The sequence below is a fragment of the Mirounga leonina genome, unplaced genomic scaffold (assembly GCF_011800145.1).
Source record: "Mirounga leonina isolate KUSES-001 unplaced genomic scaffold, KU_Mleo_1.0 Mir_169, whole genome shotgun sequence".
Lineage (NCBI taxonomy): Eukaryota > Metazoa > Chordata > Mammalia > Carnivora > Phocidae > Mirounga > Mirounga leonina.
The window spans coordinates 20,152,533-20,171,808 of NW_023270431.1; the positions used below are offsets into that span (position 1 = coordinate 20,152,533).

The window sequence follows — 19,276 nt, forward strand, 5'->3', positions numbered from 1 at the left end:
CTCTCTAATCAGATAAGAGGGAATGATAACTACTTGCTAACAATGAGCATTATAGAATTCTCCATAAGGAAGATGAATTTTTCCTATTGAGGATTAAAGTGCCCTAAAAGTGAGCCTTATTATTATTTGAAGATCAAGTGTGAAAAGAAAAATTATACTTGAGGCCTCCAAAATTTTAGTCTGTAATTTCCCCTTCTATCTAAAATGATTCATTCATCCAACATACATTAGAGACCTAAATACAAAGACGAAGCTTGATTCCAACACTGGGAGTCAAGAACTGGAGAGCACTCTAATATTAGTTTTTCTAACGAACTCAATAAACATCAATAATTGGAGGTATGTATATTTTAATGTGCAAATATCTCTCTATTTAATACAACAAAATATGCACACTGAAGGAGAAGGTTATGCTCGATTCAGGGAATTTTAATGTAGGAAGACACTTCAGATACACTCTTTACTGAAGTCACTTCAGATGGCCTCAGAGATAGCAAGGTGCCCCCTTGTTGGAGCTTCCACAGTATTTGATTATCTCCCCTGTAACTGCATCTTGTTACATTATAATATCCATTTAAATATGTCTAGATATTGGGGCACCTGGATGGTTAAGTGTTCGACTCTTGATTTCGGCTCAGGTCATGATCTCAGAATTCTGAGATGGAGCCCGACACCATGCTGGGCATGGAGCCCGCCTAAGATTCTCTCCCTCTCCCTCTGCCCCTCCCCCGCCCCTACCCCCCTCTCTTTCTCAAAAAGGAAAAGTAGCATGCAGGTAAGAAACTGGTACCTCACTCAAGCTCCACTTCTGTGTCCACTTGGGAATAACCAGAAAAACTAGCAGTATAAAGAAAAACAAAAAATTTAAAACAAGAGGAGATGGTATAAAAAGAAACTGATTTGAATAGAAGCTTCTCTAAAGAAGTTATAGAAAAGGCCAATAAACACCTGAAAAGATGCTCAGCATCATTAGTCACCAGGGAAATGCAAATAAAAACCATAACAAGATACCACTTCATACCCACTAGTATGGTTGTAATCAGAAAGACAAACAATAAGGTCATAAAAAAAGGTAACAAGTGTTGACAAGAATTTGGAGAAATTGGAACTGTTATGGTAGAAATGTAAAATAGTGCAGCCACTTGGAAACAGTCCAGTAGTTCCTCAAACAGTGAACAGTATAGTCTTTTACTGTACTTTGCATTCAGTAGAAGTTCAATGCATAATTGTGGCAATTGAATGAACAAACCTTTTCTTCCCTTTAGAGTTCTCATAATCCTTTGGGGAGAAAAGTTGAGGCCATAGTAAAATTAACCATTTTACCATTTCAAACAGTTACTATATCACCCAGAAACTCCACTCCTAGGATATATCCAAGAGAAATGAAAACATATGACTACACAAAACATGTACATCAATGTTTGCAGCAGCATTATTCACAATAGCCAAATAGTGGAAACAATCCAAATGTCTATCAACTGATGAATGGATAAACAAAATGTGGTATATCCATGCAATGGAAAGGTAGTATAACAATAAAAGGTGGTAAAAAGTACTGATGCTATGTACATACATGCTACAACATGAATGAACCTTGAAAACATATGCTAAGTGAAAGAATCCAGACACAGAAGACCAGACATTACATGATTCCATTTTATAAAGTGTCTAGGACAAGCAAGTCCATAGAGAAAGAAAGTAGTGAGTGGTTACCAGGGGCTTGGAGAAAGGCAGAATGGCAGGTGACTTCTAATGGTCTTTTGGGAGTGATGAAATGTTATGGAATTAAATGGTTTGCACAATTTTGTTAATATAACAATCACTAAAATACCTCAAAAGCATGAATTTTATGGTATGTAAATTACCTCAATAAAAATGCAAAAAAAGAAAGGAAACTACATAAGATGGCCAAACTTATATGAAATAAATGTCTTCATGAAACAATTTTTTTAATGGTGCTATGTAGAACCTGGTACAAAGTAAAATGAAATATTAGTACCTATTAAGCCTCACAAGAGAAATTGAAGGAACCCAGTGTCTATTTAGAGCCTGGTTATGTCAAGTCCCAAGATAAGTGCATTTTCTACGTTTTCTCATTAATATTTTGAGCAATATATTACACATTTTACAAATGAGAAAACAAAGTCTCAAAGAGGTTAACTAATTTTCCCAAGATCACACAGTAATGTAGGGCAGACCTGGGAATCCAGTTCAGATATACCTAACCCCAAAGCATGTATTCTTTCCACTCTAGCACATGCTTCCTTAGATAGTTTCAAATTCTATAAAGTTCCATTTCTTGCAAGTTCCTCCAGAAGTTGTGAAGTAAACTAGAACAAACTTATCTTCAAAGGCCTATGCAAATGCTGGGCAAAATTGATAAGCTCAACGCACTCCTTTATTTGTCCTACCTGCCTTCTTGATCATTTCCTTCATGATTGCCAAAATAGGGAAGAGCAATTTACCCCAAAGCCCCTGCCTATACCTGTATCCCTGCAGGATGTCTAGTTCATCATTATGGTTCCCAAGCCTTTGACTATACTTTGCATTCAGTAGGAGTTCAATGCATAATTGTGGCAACTGAACGAACAAACCTTTTCTTCCCTTTATTTAGAGTTCTCATAATCCTTCAGGGAGAAAGGTTGAGGCCACAGTAAAGTTAACCATTTTACCATTTCATGACCAGATGCACCCCAACAAACTTTCTTTGCAGGAACATGTAACTATGAACAGACTTGGTAGATGGGAAGCTGTTCCCCAGTCCTTCTTACAGAGGGCTATAGACTGATAGCCATGACCATCGTCCACATAACTGTTTGGATTATACCCTTTAGTCCTGTGTGGTGGGACCATGTGGCCAGTTCTGGAGAACAGGTTGAAAGTTAAAGGAACAGATATTACTTGTGGGTTGAACATAATTCCTGATCTCCTACACACCTCTCGGCAACTGCTGAGATGGTAGCTGCTCCCTCAGGCACAGGAGGAACTGTAGAACAGAGCCCCCAACTGACCCACATGGACATTTCATTAACCACTGAAATGTTGAGGTTTTTTGTTTCTACAGCATGACCTAGCCCATCCTGACTGATTCAAGTCTCTGAAGTCAAGATTATGTGTGAGAAGAGTGAGCAGTACAATTTAACTGGAACATCCTTGACCATGACAAACTGGAGAAGATAGGGTCAGAAAGATAGCTTGGGGTCAGATAATACAAAGCCTTGAAACTCAGACTAGTGTAGAAGGTTTATTGAAGAAGGAAATTACTATAAGAGGGAAGAATAATTACAAGAAGGGTTGAAGAGATACCTGAGGAGAGAAAGCGGCTACTAGGCAGGAGATGCTAAAAATCAATCTGAGAAGTACAAAAGCCCATACTGGGAATGGAGCTGCATTAATTGTCTATTGCTACCATGTCAAGTTACCACAAATTTAGTGCCTTACAACCACACAAGCTTATTACCTTACAGCTCTGTAAATTAGAAGTATGAACTGGATCTCACTGTTTAAAATCGAGGTATCAGCAGGTCTTCATCCCTTTCTAGAGGCTCTAGGGGATAATCCCTTTCCTCACCTTTCTTAGCTTCTAGCCATCATTTACATCGCTTGGCACTGTCTTCAAAGTCAGCAAGGTAGCATCTCTCTGACCTTTCTTCTTTTGTTTACATCTTTTTCTCTTAACACAGCTAGGAAAGGTTCTCTGTTTTGGAAGGCTCATGTGATTAGATTGGGCCCACTCAGATAATCCAAGATAACCCCATCCCAATGTCCTTAATGACATCTGCAGAGTCTCTTGAGACAATGGATCTGGGGATTAGGACATGGCCATCTTTAGGAAGCCATTATTCCACCTATTCCAGTAACCAATTATAAAGAGTGAGGAAGAGTCAAAGAATCAAGAAACAAGAGTGTGGTACTGTATTTTAATGTACTCTGAGCTACAGCAGGCCAGCCCACTGTTCTGAGGCCCCAAAGCAGCAAGTTCAATGGTTGGAATGAGAAGTAATCGGGCCTGTACTTTGTGAGTGATAGGGAATGTGTGGTGCAGACAGTTGTGTCCATGATGCCCTGAGATTAATCCTTGGCATGCACAACACATAGGTTCAATAAATACAGCCTGAATGAATGGATGTGTGGATGAAATGTTGACTAAATAAATAGGACTTGACAGTAGTCTGGATACAGAAGGCACCAGAAAGAGAAGAATAAAAATATTTGACAGTCAGTGAAGCAGCTAGGAGAGGTACAAGGCTAGACTTTAAAGAAAACATGGGAGAGAATTACATGGAATTTCTTTCCAGCTGTGCTCTGAAAATTTTATTGTTTTTCAGAATTTAATTTCTTTTACATAGCTGAAGGAGCAGATATGCTGGCAAAGAGATGTAAGCTAGAGAACTGTAAGAAATCATATTAACTATATGTTTAGAAAAGGGTTATTGGGCACATGTTTTCCAGGAAACCAAAACTAGACATAATATTTGTGAGAAAGAATTGGGGAAACTTCTAATTAGAAGAGCGGAATCATTTTTAAAGGAGATTTTATCTTTAAAGAGATCCAAAGAGATAGGACCATGTTTTAATTATGAAACAATGTTTCTGAATGTGCGTGCCTTAGAGCTCTCCAGTGGAGGTATTCTGCATCTGGGCCTATTGACTCAGTAACATGTAGTGAAAACTGAAAACTATAATAAATCGCAACCCTGTGGGCAACACCCAATTAGATTTCTTTCTGGCTTTTGCACAGTGGTGGCAATGGCTGTAATCCAAAACATAAACAAAAACTCACATGGAAGCAACAAACACATTTTTTAAAATTATATTATTCCCCAATCCAAAGAACTTTTTTGTCTAAGACTTTGTCTGTGGTTTATTCATATTACTGAGTAACTCCACCCAGTGAACATAAAGCACAGATGACTCCAAAAAGGCAGCATTTACATAGTCTAATGATTCCCATGTACGGATGATAAATGTACATGCCAAGAAGTTTGGCAATTCCTTTTGGGAAATTGACTTAATAAGATGGTGACAAATGAAGTGTGTGCACAGTCAGTCCCATGATAACCCAGACATTTCTATTCTCATCTCAGGAAAAGAAAGCTATTCGACCTCCATTACCAACGTGCTTTAAAGCAACATGTAAATAATGGGCAAACTGCCACAAGTTAGATTTGCTAAAAACAGTCCCATGGTATAAATAGAAACCAGAGCTATAACCATTGCTAATGCAATATGAGAGTTGATGAGAATGACAAAGTCTTAAACCTCTTGTTTCTCGAAACAGTCTAGAGAACCAACAAACATTGATAAAACAAGAACCAGAAATAATCAATTTGGCCTGTCGCTTGAATTATGAGTTCTTCCAGACATCCACATTCGTTATCCTACTAAGGTAAATTGTCTCTGGTTAAACTTTAACCTTATACTGGTTTTCCCCACCACTCAATACATTCTTGTTTACTGGGCATCTGGGTATGACCGTGCTGCTCACTTAGGAGCACTACCTACATAGGAGATAAAATAAGATTTGCATTTCCTATTGGGTCTTTCTATGACTTTATCAATATCTAATGGGATTTGCCTAATTGAGGATGTTATAAAGATGAGTCGAGAAGAACTGACCCCCTACTGTGGAATAGTTAACAAGCACATGCAAGTATACATACATATAACATACAAACACAAGAGTATTTATCTGGGGTTTACCACCAATCTATCAAACCTCTAATAAGGGTACCTAGAGTCATACTCTAAACACACCCTTGGTTTTCCTCTGTTCTGTTTCCAACGCTATGTCGCTTTTACTCCAAGCAAAACTTGGTACAATGAGATTTCATCTTTTCATCGTTGGTGCCCTCTCGGACTGGTAGCACAACAGCCTGATTTCCGTCTTGTTTCTTGCTTGGTGCCTCTGTCATTTTTACTCATTGATCCATGCTTTTCCATAAATATTTATTGAAAATGACTCTGTGTCCAGGGACTATGGCCGGCACTGGAAATGTATTGGAGAACAAGACACAGATGTTTGCCTCTCAACTTTCCCTCGCAGATCAAGTCTTAGCCTGATTCTTCCAGCTATGACCCTCCCCGTCTCAGAATAGTTCAATACGCCAAGAGGACCCCATGGCCACTACCCTGGCGCTGATCATCGGGCAAGCATCCCAACCAAGCTGTCCCTGCCCCTCCAAAGGTGGCATAGAAGACATCTGTACAATGGCAGGGCCTCTGCCCTAGATTGGTACTGCAGCATCCCGCACTGGACTGTCTCTTTTTGGTGTCGAGGTAGATGCTACAAAGCATTTGTAGCCACTCACCCTGCAATTTCTCAAAGGTCAATGTCGAAACTATGTTGAAGAACTCCACTGCATTTACTTATTTTTTTTACATTGGTTACTTTTTAATTTCTGCTCTTACTAGCCTTGTATAAATCTGTGCCATTCTGGGGTATCAGGAGATGGCTCTCTTGGGCACTACTCACTCCCTTTACACAATACCAGTGTCTTCTGCTTCAAGGGAAGGGGTAGGTACATGGAAGAAATGGATTAGGTGTAGAAAGGAATACCTTTTTAGATGAATGCTGTCTAGAAGACTCACAAGCCCTTTCCTCTCTGTCTCTCCAAATGTCCCTTCAAGGGAAAACCAAAAACAGAAACAAAAAACACTGATTACTAAATTAAGTCTACAGGCTCAGATGATTGCTGTTTAACTTTTGCTTGCCCACAACATGTTTACACCCACCCGGAGAAAGTAGCCTCATGTTAGTATCAAATGAAAAAAAATCATACACAGTATGGAAATTTAGTTGCAAACTACACACATCCAAAATACAGGAATTTCCAAATACAAATTGGGGACAGAGGGAAGTTTTTAAACCATCCAATGAGTTGTCTATGTTAAGAATTTCTAACAAATCTGCACAAAATTCTCTGCTATAAATAAAATGCTTTGACCAAATTTCCAAACTTTTCTCCAATTTTCTCCCAATTATATTACAGTCTAATATTGAGTCAGTCTGCTTTACACAGGCAAATAGATTTGGTACATTGACATGGAGTCAAACTATCTGAAGTCTATATCCCTCCACATGGGACAGTATCTGAAATTATGTGGATATCACCCCACACAGTAGAAAACTTTCCTCTGGGCAAAGTATTTAAAGGGAACAAAATATTTGCAAAATAAAAGCAGAGAAAAACTCTAGCCTTTACAATTCCAAGGATTTGCTAGCCATGCACCTGTGTTCTCTTTACCCCTGCCCAACTCAATAATTTTCTGACACACAAAGGCAGCTACTATGGGAATAATGTATCTCTTTTCTCATCTACTGAGTTGCCCTACATTAATCACAGCTAATGAAAATGAAATGACATAATATATGTGGAAATACTTTGAAAAGCCTCAAGCGCTATCCGTACTTAAGAGGGAGTGGTGATAGTGATGGTCCTAGAGGTGGGGATGTGGCAATTTCTTTGACAGTGTTTCCCAATTTAGGGCATACAAAGAAGATAATTTTGTGAAAAGACCCTTAGAGAGGCAGCTCAGTGTGGGGTTGGTTCGGTAACCGAATAATCCTAGAATTAACACTATGTATAATGTCTATCTTTCAGAACTTGAAAAAGCACATTAGCCATTGAAGTCTTGGAATAGCCCTGCAATGAGGAAAGCTGCCTAATTTTAATAATCCAAAATTTCTGAAACATAAATCCTTTGGACATATTTTTCTCTACATAACATCTATTAATATTCCTAGGCACTAAGGGCACCTGGGTGGCTCCACCAGTTAAGCATCTCACTCTTGGTTTCAGCTCAGGTAGTGATCTCAGAGTCCTGGGATCAAGCCCCGTGGTGGCTGGGCTCCGCGCTCAGTGGGGAGACTGCTTAATGATTCTCTCCCTCTCCCTCTGCCCCTCCCCATGCTGGTGAGCTCTCTCCCTCCCTCTCTCTCCCTCAAATAAATAAAATAAATCTTAAAAAAAATTCCTAGGCACTAGACTCCCACAGAGTGTTACTATTACTATTATTATTACTGTTATTATTATTATTTATAAGGAACAGAGAATTAGATTCTCACTTCACTGAATAGGCCAACTTCTTCCCCTCATAAGACCCCAAATTCTTGCCTATACTAACAACATGATAGGTGGAATTCTTAATTTATGAGTTAAACTAGTGATACTGACATTGCCTTCAAAAATTAAGACCCAGATTGGGACCTAAAAGGGTTGTCCCAAATACCCCAAATTTATCATTTTTATGCATATGCCTATATATATGTTTGTCATAAAGAGGAATATTCAGATGAAAATATATTCATGGTTATATTCATGGATTTTAAAGATGGTCATCTTCATAGTCTCAAAATGGAAATTAACCAACAAAAGTTTACTAGTGCAATTAGCCCTATGCTAGTATTTTGAACAACAGTTTCCTGCTTTCAAGGAGCTCACAGTCTTTTTGACTTCTCAATTTGAGCAATTTATAATCTAGAAGGCAGAAGTTAGCACAAGATAACACAAATTAAAATAGCAAATAATATTCATTTGTGTTGATACAAACGTGTTATCCTCAGAAATGTCCAGTAAGAAACCCTCTTGGTCTAGTCCATTGAAAGTGGGGAATGGGGGGCGAATGGATGGCTTAGTTGGTTAAGTGACTGCCTTCGGCTCAGGTCATGATCCTGGAGTCCCGGGATCGAGTCCCGCATCGGGCTTCCTGCTCAGCGGGGAGTCTTCTTCTCCCTCTGACCTTCCCCCCCTCTCCTGCTCTCTCTCTCATTCTCTCTTTCAAATAAATAAAATCTTTAAAAAAAAAAAGTGGGGAATGGGGAAGCCCATGTGATCCTGAACAATGGTCTTCCTATCCCACGTGGCCAGATGCGATCCCAGTATCCACGTGAAACTCTCTGATAATAAGTCTAGCACAGGAAGTCTAATAAAAATGAAGGTTCCAGAAAGGATGCAAAATACACACAAGATAAAACTAAATTGAAAACTAAGAGAATGAAGAATTAGAACATGGAAGAAATGAGGATGGGAAAAATAAGATGAGACCAAAACAGAGTAACACAGACTCCTTCTCTAAAGTCCAATGGAAACAAAGCTGTAAGTAACAGCTTACAAGAGTTACAAGAGTGTCAAGGGATCTAGCCACTTTTTGCACAGAAATTTAAGTCTCACTTCTTAACAGGTCATTTCTGTTCCCACTCCCTTCCACAGTAATCTAAAGCCCATTTAACTACGCGTCAATAGCTGTGATTCTTTTAAGGTTTCTTGCAAATAGACTTAACTACTTCCTTATGCATCATGTGAAACTCCAAGATTGTGACTTTCCTTCTAGGAAAACAAGTGGGCTACCAGAGATGAAAAGATCTGGTATTGGCACACTGAGTGTACTTACAAAACCATATGGTGGCTCTAAGCTGAGGTGAGAAGGGCTAACCATTATATGTCCACATTTAAGACATAAATCCATGAATAATGTAGTAGCCAAGGTATGTAGGACTCTAAATTATCCCCTTTCTTGTCATGGAGGTTCTATAAGGACATCTTATAAGATATTTCCCTTAAAAGGAAATAGATGAGAATGAGATACCATAAGATGGTATCTAGCCATCATGGAGGGTCCAAAAATAAGTGGCCACAGTTCTTAAGTGCATTCAGCATTAGCTGCAGCCTATTGTTCATTCACTCAGTCAATCAAAAGCCTTAGAGTGTGACGGTATATACCAGAAGAGTACATTTGGGCCCTTTTTATTTCAAAGCAATATTAAAACACACCTGCTCAAATAACCCTTTTACTTCCACTGACTTACCAGGCAGGAAGACTCAGTTTGCAGAACAAAATGCAGACTGACCCCCCGTGATTCTCAACTAAAAAACATAAAGCATATCATTATATCTTCACCCTAACAAGTAAGGACCAAGCTTTTCTTTTCTGTGTGTTTCTTGATTCCATCTTTTCACTTACACTTTGCATTCTGAGTTACCATCTCAAAGCTCCCCCTAATGAGCAAAGACCTCCTCTGAGCTCCTGTCATAGAGCCCAGTACTTATCTTGCCCATAGAATTTGCCGTGTTGAATAAAAATGATCTATTTCTCTCCATCTCCCCGACAAGACTGTTTAAATTCCTTGAAAGTGGGAACCAAGCCATGTTGGTCTTTGGGACTTCAGCTTCTACAATGCTGCCAGAAATATACCAGCAGCTCTAAATGTTTGTTGTTGTTGTTGTTTAGTTTTTTTGTATTGTTTTGTTTTGTTGAGCTAAATGGGGTATAAGGGGTTAGGAATAGAGAAAGGTAGGAGAGGAGTTAATAATTTACTTTTTTTAAAGTTCCACAATCCACAAACCTATATTGACCACCCATTCTATGCTAGGCCTAGTGTCAGGAAAAGGAGTTAAACCTTCAAGGAGAAAGCAGTGAAGTTAAGGAGGAAAGAGGTGAGCATATGTATAAAACACTAGATAGCAAAAAATGTCGTAAGAGAAGTACCGACTTTCCTGGGAGCTTCAGAAAAAGGATCAGAAAACATTTCCTGAAGAAGGCAGTATTGAAGTAATAAAGGATGTGAGCCTGTGTCCACGGGTGGTTCTGGCAACAGGAGCTCCAAGCGCCATCACGTGGAAGATGAAGAGTCAAGGGCACAGACCTTGTGAAAAGCAAATTGTCTCCCCTGACAGAAGCACAGGGTATGTGAATGGAGTTGGAAATGAAGACTGGGCTTGAATCATGGAAGGGGGCGGGGGGGGAATTTGAATGCCAGAATACAAATTCAGATTTTTTTACAAATCGAATAATGTGCTGCCATTAAAGTTGCCTGAACGAAGGCATGACATAATCATTGCTGGGTTTAGGGTGATTGCTCTCAAGGCAACATGCAAGGTGATTTGAGGATAGGACATAGTAGTCTAAGGTGAGGGCACTTAGATCTCTCATCTCAGATAAACATTTTTGCCTGTCAAACTGGAGTTCTTCATGAAAATCTTAAGTTGTGTAAGATGTAACTCTGAGCAGGAAATAAGGGATTTATTATAATTGAACATGAGGTAAATATTAACAAGAACCTAAGAGGGCAAACCACAATCAGAAAGAATGGAGGATAGAAGACAAAGCAGAGTTAAGAATTATTTAGCAAGGGAATTCTAGGATCAGGACAATTCCCAGACAGTAGATAGGGTCTAGGGTGCCATAAAATAAGGGTGAAGTGTATTTTACTAGCACTCTAGAAGGCCTTTGCTTTTCCACTCCTGAGTAAGAAATAATCCCTGGACTATATCTCCCCCTCTTCATTGCACTGGCCCCATGAGAGAATTCCTACATTGAAATTTTTTAAGGTATAAAAAAAAGAACAGAGTAACTCTAGTTGTCACTGGTTATGGGGAGGGTGAGAGCCAGAAAAACGCTCACAGATTCCAGTAAAAATCAAATCATTTGGGAAACTAAAGGAGCTATAACAATTTAAACTATATTGAAAAGGGCAACCAAGATTTTCCCCCTTAAAGAAATAAAGCGATGAGGCACTGGGGAGAGGGGGGAATTTCCAGGAAAGTGGGAGACCTGTAGAGAGCTCCTTAGGAAATCAAATCAATTAATTTGGACATCAGGTAAATCTGGCACAATGGATAGAATTTTCAGAAACCAGGGATAGGTGTGGTGTGGTCCCATTTCCATCAGGCAAAATGATAATTACTACTTGATTCAGAGAAAGAGAGTTAAAAGGCTTCCAGGTTTCGAGGCTGACAGCTAACACAGGAGACTTCTGCCAGGCCCTACGACTTAGAGCAGCAGTGCTTACCATTACGGGCTAGCTAAGTGGCGATGGTACGCCCCACTTTGGGATTCTGAGCCTGGAATACAGCCAAGGCTTGATATTGGGGTGTAATCCCCTTGTAGCAAAAACTGGATTCTTGCATTATGAGCTCTTACTCCCACACCTAAAGCTAAGCATGTGCATCATTGAATGTTGGGTTGACTTCATGGGGAAGAGTAAGAGGATCATCTACTGGACTGGCACAGGGTAGGCATCTGAAGGGTGGCAAGAAGTTTAGAGAATGTCTGGTTAAGTTTTCTTATTTTGCATACGGACACTAAATCCAAAAATGATAAAACATCGGCCCCAAGTTTTCACGGGTAGTTGGTGGCCGAGCTGGGACTAAACCCCAGATTTCCTGACTCTCTGTCCAGTGCTCTTTACAAAGTCAGTGGGAGCTGTGAGGCAGTCGTCTGTAGGATCACCCGAGTCAGCTCTCTACTATCTGGACCAACAGGAAAACAGTGACTCACAGAATCCAGGCATTCCTTTGGAATGCAGGAGAGGTGTGCCTTTCTTCTATGCTCTGAGCCTTTTCAATTTCTGTAAATAAAACCCTATTTTAAATGCCCTTGGGTGCTGGCAATTGTGAGTGCCTCACAGGCCAAGATCATATGTGGTGATACTTAGAACAAGCTTAGGCTGACTCACTGATGGATCATTTGATAGATGGAGAGAAAATGTCTGTACATCAAACTTCAAATCGTCAGTGATTTTTGCTTAGACTAAAAGCCATGTTCATTTGCATTTTGAAGCACTTAGGAGTGGCAGGTAAAATGAGAGGCTAAAATTTGCCAAGGGTAACACATGTAAAATCACTGCAAGTTAGCTGTTTAAAAGCGTACATGTGAAGGTAGAGCTTTTAATGCCAGGTTCCACTGTTCTCTAATCCAAGAACCCTTGAGAACTCATGATCTCATTCGTCAGACCTACTATCTGCGAGTGGATACCTTCTGAGAACCATAAAGCTGCCACAGGTAAATGACACACAGAGCAGACACCACGCTTCACATTAATCACATCTGTCATCCTGGCCATACTCTGGCAGAGTCCTGCCTTTCTCTCTCCTTACAACCACACAGGGCACTGATAGAAATAGTCACCACTCTGTCTGCCACCTCACACAGGCCTCCAAGTCCACAGGACAAAGACACTCCGATTTCTCTAAGTACCCTAATGGCCCTAGACATACCATGCTCATTTATCTGCAAAGCTACTATATAGTCACTATTCAAAGAAAAGCGAAATCTTAATAGACGTCTCATTGCCTACAGTGCACTGTTCAGACTACCGAGGTGACATATAAGGCCTCCAGCAGGCTGATCCCACCTCTCCTTTCCTGTTCCTTCACCTCATTATTCTGCTACATAGACCCTTCCCTTTTAATCATGCTGGCCAATTTACTATCCCCCCAAATATTACTGTGCCTTCCTCAGCTGAACACATCCTCTTCCTTGTCCTACTGTTCATCACCCATGTATCCAAATGCTACTTTCCATGGCTCAGCTCATTGCCAACTTCTCCTCTTTGCTACCCAACTAACAAAATTTCATGCTTCTTTTCCTCCGTGAGGACAGATCTACATTCTTGTTTTCTTCTGCTTTGAATACCCCACACTATCTGGTATCCATTCTTAATAAATATGTGTTAATTGATTAATTCCAAATAAGCAAAAAAAGGGGGGTCCATATTTAAAGCTCTTTAAAATAAGGTAATAATCTGGAGCTGTTGTTATATTATCCACACAATGGAAACTTCAGAGCATCTAGTATGTGGTCATTGGATTCCTTTCTTTCCGCAGAAGACCAAATTAGGTCATTTCAAACCTCAGTCACCTTCAGAGAGATTCTAGGAGGGCACGCTAAGAACCAGCAAAGGAATCACATTCCTGGATTCCTTACTTGTTTCCAGATCTGCTACTGAATCAGATTTAGGCAAGTGTGAACTGGAGAAATGAACTAATCATTAGCACCATCCAAACAAAATGAAAGGAGCTCTTTTGTTATGTTGGCTGGATATTCAGGTTTAAAAGAAGAGAGTGAAGGAAGAAAAAGGAGAAGAAAAGTACAGCCATCAATTGCCTTCCCTTTGAATGTACTTTTCTTGCCTTTTCTGTTTCTAATTTTTTTACAACTGTGTGATGGAACTAGAATATTTGAAAGGCATAAAATTAGGATTGAAAAGATGATTTGCTGTAATCTAATGAGGATATTTCCTGACATGTTTACCAGATGCTCCTCTAACTGGGTCTTGTCTAGTTTGTCCAGAATACATTTCTTTGCTAAATTAAAAAGTGCCAGATGTGGTACCCTGCCTATAAAATGACATCTGACTTCAGGGGTCAGAGCCAGAATAGTCAGTGCAGTCCTATTTCTAGGTCTAGTAACAAGGGTTATTCATTTCATAGACTTAATTTCATGGGTTTGGCCACATTCTTAAAAGACAAATATACTATTTAGAAAGAGGAAAACTGAGTTATGGAGGATGAGAAAAGAGTAAAACCAAATAGCAAATAGGCAAGAAAGTTAATGTGAACATTCTAGCTTTCTAAGCATTCATTAACTCTTTTTTTATTCATTAAACTAATAATAGTGGTTATTTTCTATGTGTCAGTGCTCAACAGTGTCATTTATTCAATTATACCATAAATATCCATTGAGTATTTATTTTCTGCTAGCTAGTTAACCACTAGATATAACTTCTTTGCAGCCTAAAAGTTACTGAATATAATGCAAATGGGGGGATAGACATGAAAAATTAAAAATATTAAAACAAAGAAGCAATTTCCAAAAAATCATACCATCTGGAATAATTGTTCCAATGTCAAATTTGTCTATGATAAATTTTAAAATTTTCATCTGGTATATCACTAATCTTCCTTCAAACCCCAGGCACATGGGGTTCTACTTTGTTGATTTCCACATGTATCCAATTGAGAAAAAGCTTAGTTACAAAGGAAGCAATGGAAGCTTTGGGTTCCAGAGGACAGAAGGGAATATGGCTATGTAAAAAACTAAGTCCAGTGTAAACTTCCCACATGTGGCAACTAGTATTATTGTTACCCAATGCCACTATTGGGCATTTTCTTAATGGATTTCTTTAAATCTTTTTTTATAGTTGTGACCTTCTTTAGACCAATGGTTCTTATAGGGAGGAGAGAATTTTGCCCCCTTACCCCGGGGACATTTGCCTAAGTGTAGAGACATTCTCAGTTTCACCACTTAGGAAGGAGGATGATACTGGCATCAGGTATGTAGAGACCAGAGAGGCCGTTCAACATTATGCAGTGCACAGAAGTCCCCACAACATAGAATTATCCAGCCCAAGATGTCATAGTACCCAGTTTGAGAAACGCTGCTCTTGTCCATCATTTTTCCTTCTCTTGGAGCCTGGTAACCCTCAAAGACATCAGGATCTAACCTGAGACCGAGCTACGTGTTTTATATGACAGCCTGGTGCACAGAGTTCACAAGCTTTGAAAGCTCAGTAGCTGAGACTCCCCATCTTGTAAGTTTGAGCTAGGTGCTTAACCCTTTCTAAGAGTCCCTTCTTAAAAAAAAAAATCTACACAACACTCACCTCATGAGGATGTGGTGAACACTGAATCAGGTTTTCTATCTAGATATATTTATGTAAAGACCTATTGAGTAAAAGTCCTCTTATTCTTCTCAGTCCACTTACCCTACCCCCACCCCTCCCTTTCCCCTCTCAGTACCCCCCATCCTCAAGGCTCAGGTTCTCCCTTTAAAAATGTTTTAATTCCCTTGGTGGCAGAAATCAAGCTTGGGCTGGGAAGTGAGTCACCACTCAGCAGCTAAAGGAGCTTGTTTTTCTTTCTCTGAATGTATTTCTCAAGAATTTCAGCCTGATTCTTCAGCCGTTTGTTGGTTGAATCCTCTCTTAATGTTTAAGACACACAGAGAGTGAGCTACGGCCCTAAGACGTTTTCCAATTGTTAGGAATGAAAGTTTTTTCAATGCCGAAAATAAGCAGAGGGCAGAGTCCTGCAATCCGGGTACATAAGCAGATGTTGGAGGACCGAGGTTGGTTCTGAGGTTCCTTTCTCCACAAGCCAATCTCAGCTGCTCCTCCCCAACCTTTGCTGGATTTACCTTAATGCTGCGGAAGTCTCCAGAGGGGCCTCTGGGTGCTGCATGCTACCGGCAGCACAGGGAGACCTTTCTTGTCAAACAGGCACTGCCGGGAGCGAGGCGTGGAGCGCGGCTGCCACCGGCGGGCGGCGGGACTGACGGGGCTGCGGGCGCAGGCGCACCGGCTCCGCGCCGCGCGCTCGACTCCGCGCCCTCGGCCCCGCGCCGCTGCCGGCCGGGCGGCCGCCAGCACTTGCGCTGTGCTCCTCCGACGCCCAGCTGCCCCTCCTTGGCCTCGCCCAGGAACCCTTCCGTTTTCCTGAACCCTTATTAGTTTTTCAAGGTCACAGAAAACACCTTTAGTCGTCACAGTCACCCACAGCTCCCCTCTTAAAAAAAAAAAAAAAGTCATACAAGAACAAAATAATCCAATTCCCCTTTCCTTCCAGACCTTGCGTGTTTGTCTCTCCGTGTCTTCTGTTCATTTTCTCCCCAACCCTCTTCCCCCTCTGTGCTCTACACCCCTTTCTCTAGTGCTCCTCGTTCCCTCTTTTTTTCTTTCTTTCTCCCTCCCTCTCCCGTTTCCATTCCTTGCACCGCTTCTACACCCCTCTCCCGCCCCGTCTCTCCTCCCTCCGTCGGGCTCCTGCTCTGCCCTCTCCGCCCCTCCCCGGAGCAGAGCGTCCAGCTTCTCCCGGGGCTGCCCGCCCGCCGCCCCTTGCCTGCCCACCTACTACGAGGAGCAGCTCCTCCCACCTGCCCATAAAAGCCAAGCGCGTGTTACCAGAGCCGATCAGAGCACTTTCCGGTCCTCTCCTGTGGGAGCCCCCTGAGCCTTTCTCCGGGATCTTACGTGCTCAAGGTAAGATAAAAGATAACACTTCTGCAGGCATCTGACCTCCTCGGGGTTGCTGCGAGGGTGGGAAGTAAGTCTCCTCTGGTCAACACGCTTACTGTTTGGTTCGAGCTCACTCTTACGGATGCCAGATCAGCGGCTCCTTTAACTAGCAACTGGTTTGAAAACAAACTTCTGTTTGAACGGTAAAATAAAAGTTCATTTTGGGCAGAAACAGCAGCACAAATACTGCAAAAACTTCTCTCTTTTTGAATCACTTTTCCCCCTTTGCCGACTGTTGCTGAAGCTAAAATGTATCTGTGTGGGGTGTTCTACTGACGTTTTTCACCGTAAATATTTCGTATCTCAGTGGGGGCAAGGAAATCGTTGTCCCACTGTCAAAAATGTACTTTAAAAGAATACAATTAGTTTCCTAAAAATAGCACAGTCAAAACGACTGCTAACAATTTTGCGATGTTTTCCAAACCCCCTTAAGACAGCTTCTGTGAGTCCTTTAAAAAGTATCTTTCCAGGTTTAAGTGCTTGGAAAAAATGATGTGAACGGGTGCCCTTTGCACAGAGACGGTAATCAGGTGGCTGGTAGATAGGAAAGAACAAATCCAAATTTACAAGCTGGGGCAAAGTGTGCTCTCACGAAGTTATCGTTTCAAGACTTTTCTAAAATGAGAACTGTGTTGGAACCAAGAAAGTGTATAAAAGAACTTCATGAATTTCTATACATACACCTAAACATAAAGCGTTTCAATATGTTTCACAGCAAGAGCAAAATACAGGCCAGATTATACAATTCTTCTGGGTACACCAGACGGTTGTAAAGAAAAATCAGCTCGAAGGCTTTGGAAGTTTGAACCCTGCTTGCCACCTTCTTTTCCCTCATCTAGTAAATTAAAATCGACCTGAGTAGCACCCGGTTCTTAGAGCTATCCAGTGTTTAAGCTCCCATCCCATGTAAAGACTGCTATATCTTCCTATTTCTGAGGTCGAAGAAAGAGTACCGTGCACCTGTGACAGGAAACACATACTCCACGGCTACTTCTGTAGAAACCAGACACTTGGTCCATGAAGTTTGCTGTCAAAATCTGTGGGCTGTGTGGGATGAAACTCTCATGTGGGAGAAAAACCCTCTTCAAATATTTCCTCTGGGGAATTAATTGCACAAGACGGCAAACCAAAGTGGGCAGTCAGGAAACCAAACCACTATTTCAGCCCTTATGGTTCTTAAAGTAAAAGAGGAAAAGTTTCACTTCTTTTTTTCTTTTTTGCTTTGTTTATATCGTTTCACTTAAAAAGGGGAACCTCACCAAAGCTGTAAATAATCCTTCACCTTTAAAGAAAGTAGAATCATCAAAAGTTTAACTGAGGGTCTTTCAAAGCTTTTCATTTGCATATCAAAAGAAATAAAAGATATATTAAAATTCTCTTGTCATGGAGGCAATTCAGTGCTATTATTCAAATGAAAGACTTACCCGGAAAGCTTTCTATCATGCAAAATTTGGCTTCATTGGAAAAAATTATTTCAAGGAGTGTGGTTTCCTTAAAGAAAATGATATAAAATTACTGTTGGCCGATAGTATGTGACCTGAGCATATTAAAATACCTTTCATCTCAAGCCACAGTGCAGACTGCTTGCTTCATATCTGATGTAAGTGGGTAATCAACCACAACAAGAGCACAGGTATGGGACAAGGCCAAACCAAGTGTGTGGCATGTCCAAGTTAATTCTTCTTTTATGGTAGTGCCGGACTCGCACCATCATCACAAGGGTGAAAATAGACTACTTCATTCACCAGATTTCCCTTGAGGGAAGTTATCTTTTCTGAGAGAAAAAAAAAGAGAGAGAGAGAGAGAGAGAGAGAGAGAAAAGTGCTCCCACGTAAAAGAGCTCCTGTTATTCCTAAATTTGGGGATGAAAACTGTTCTCCCAGAGTTTGCTTCTGCTTTTCCTGGCAGCTGATCCACTCTACCAGCTATGAACCACTTAAGAGTAACTGCCTACTCCTTGTGCCATCAAGTTCAACACCCTAAATAACTGGGTGAGATCATGGAGATCTCTCATGACCTAACTTTCCCAGGGCCCTTTACTGGACTTTTAAAATGATTCTTTCCCTATAGCTTACACATCAGGCACAATGACTCTTCTCTTAAGTTTTTAGAAAAATCAGTGTTGGGTTTTCATGTAGTTACCCCAACATCTCCCTTTGCACCGGTTGTAGAGATCTCACATGAGTCTTCTCTTTATGCCATTATGTAGCCGCTCCTGGATTGGGTTCATGACCATATCTAAGTGAGGCCATCGCAGCAGCCTTGCCCGACTCCTTTAATGTTTCTCAAAAAAGTAAAAGGGAGCAGCCGCCTGTTTCACTAGAGACAAAGAGAAGACGTTCCACTGATTTCGAGGGCCTGCTACACCTAGGGAAACACACAGTTGAGATTTTCTATTATTGTCACAAGTCTAAAATGATATTCTTTCCATGACCAGCAAGTATATCCCATTTTTTTCCATTTGTGCTACAAAAATCAAAG

The 19,276-nt window shown here is 40.7% G+C and overlaps 1 protein-coding gene and 1 long non-coding RNA gene across 6 annotated transcripts in view; one reads left to right on the forward strand and one right to left on the reverse strand.

The window, feature by feature from the left end:
* Positions 1-19,276, reverse strand: part of LOC118017370 — a 683,373-nt gene that overhangs the window by 542,720 nt on the left and 121,377 nt on the right. Inside the window, exon 1 of one of the 3 annotated variants that reach the window (XR_004681136.1) lies at positions 15,919-16,296. The exons of 1 other annotated variant lie outside the window; for it this stretch is intronic. This is a non-coding gene — a long non-coding RNA (uncharacterized LOC118017370). Of the gene's footprint in view, positions 1-6,559; positions 7,163-15,918; positions 16,297-19,276 lie in introns of those variants that run through there. One more of the 3 variants, XR_004681134.1, reaches the window with a different exon arrangement.
* Positions 16,671-19,276, forward strand: part of COL8A1 (collagen type VIII alpha 1 chain) — a 160,622-nt gene continuing 158,016 nt past the window's right edge. For all 3 annotated transcript variants that reach the window (XM_035015219.1, XM_035015218.1, XM_035015220.1), the window contains exon 1: positions 16,671-16,759. The gene's annotated coding sequence lies outside the window, so the exon portion shown is untranslated. The remainder of the gene's footprint in view (positions 16,760-19,276) is intronic.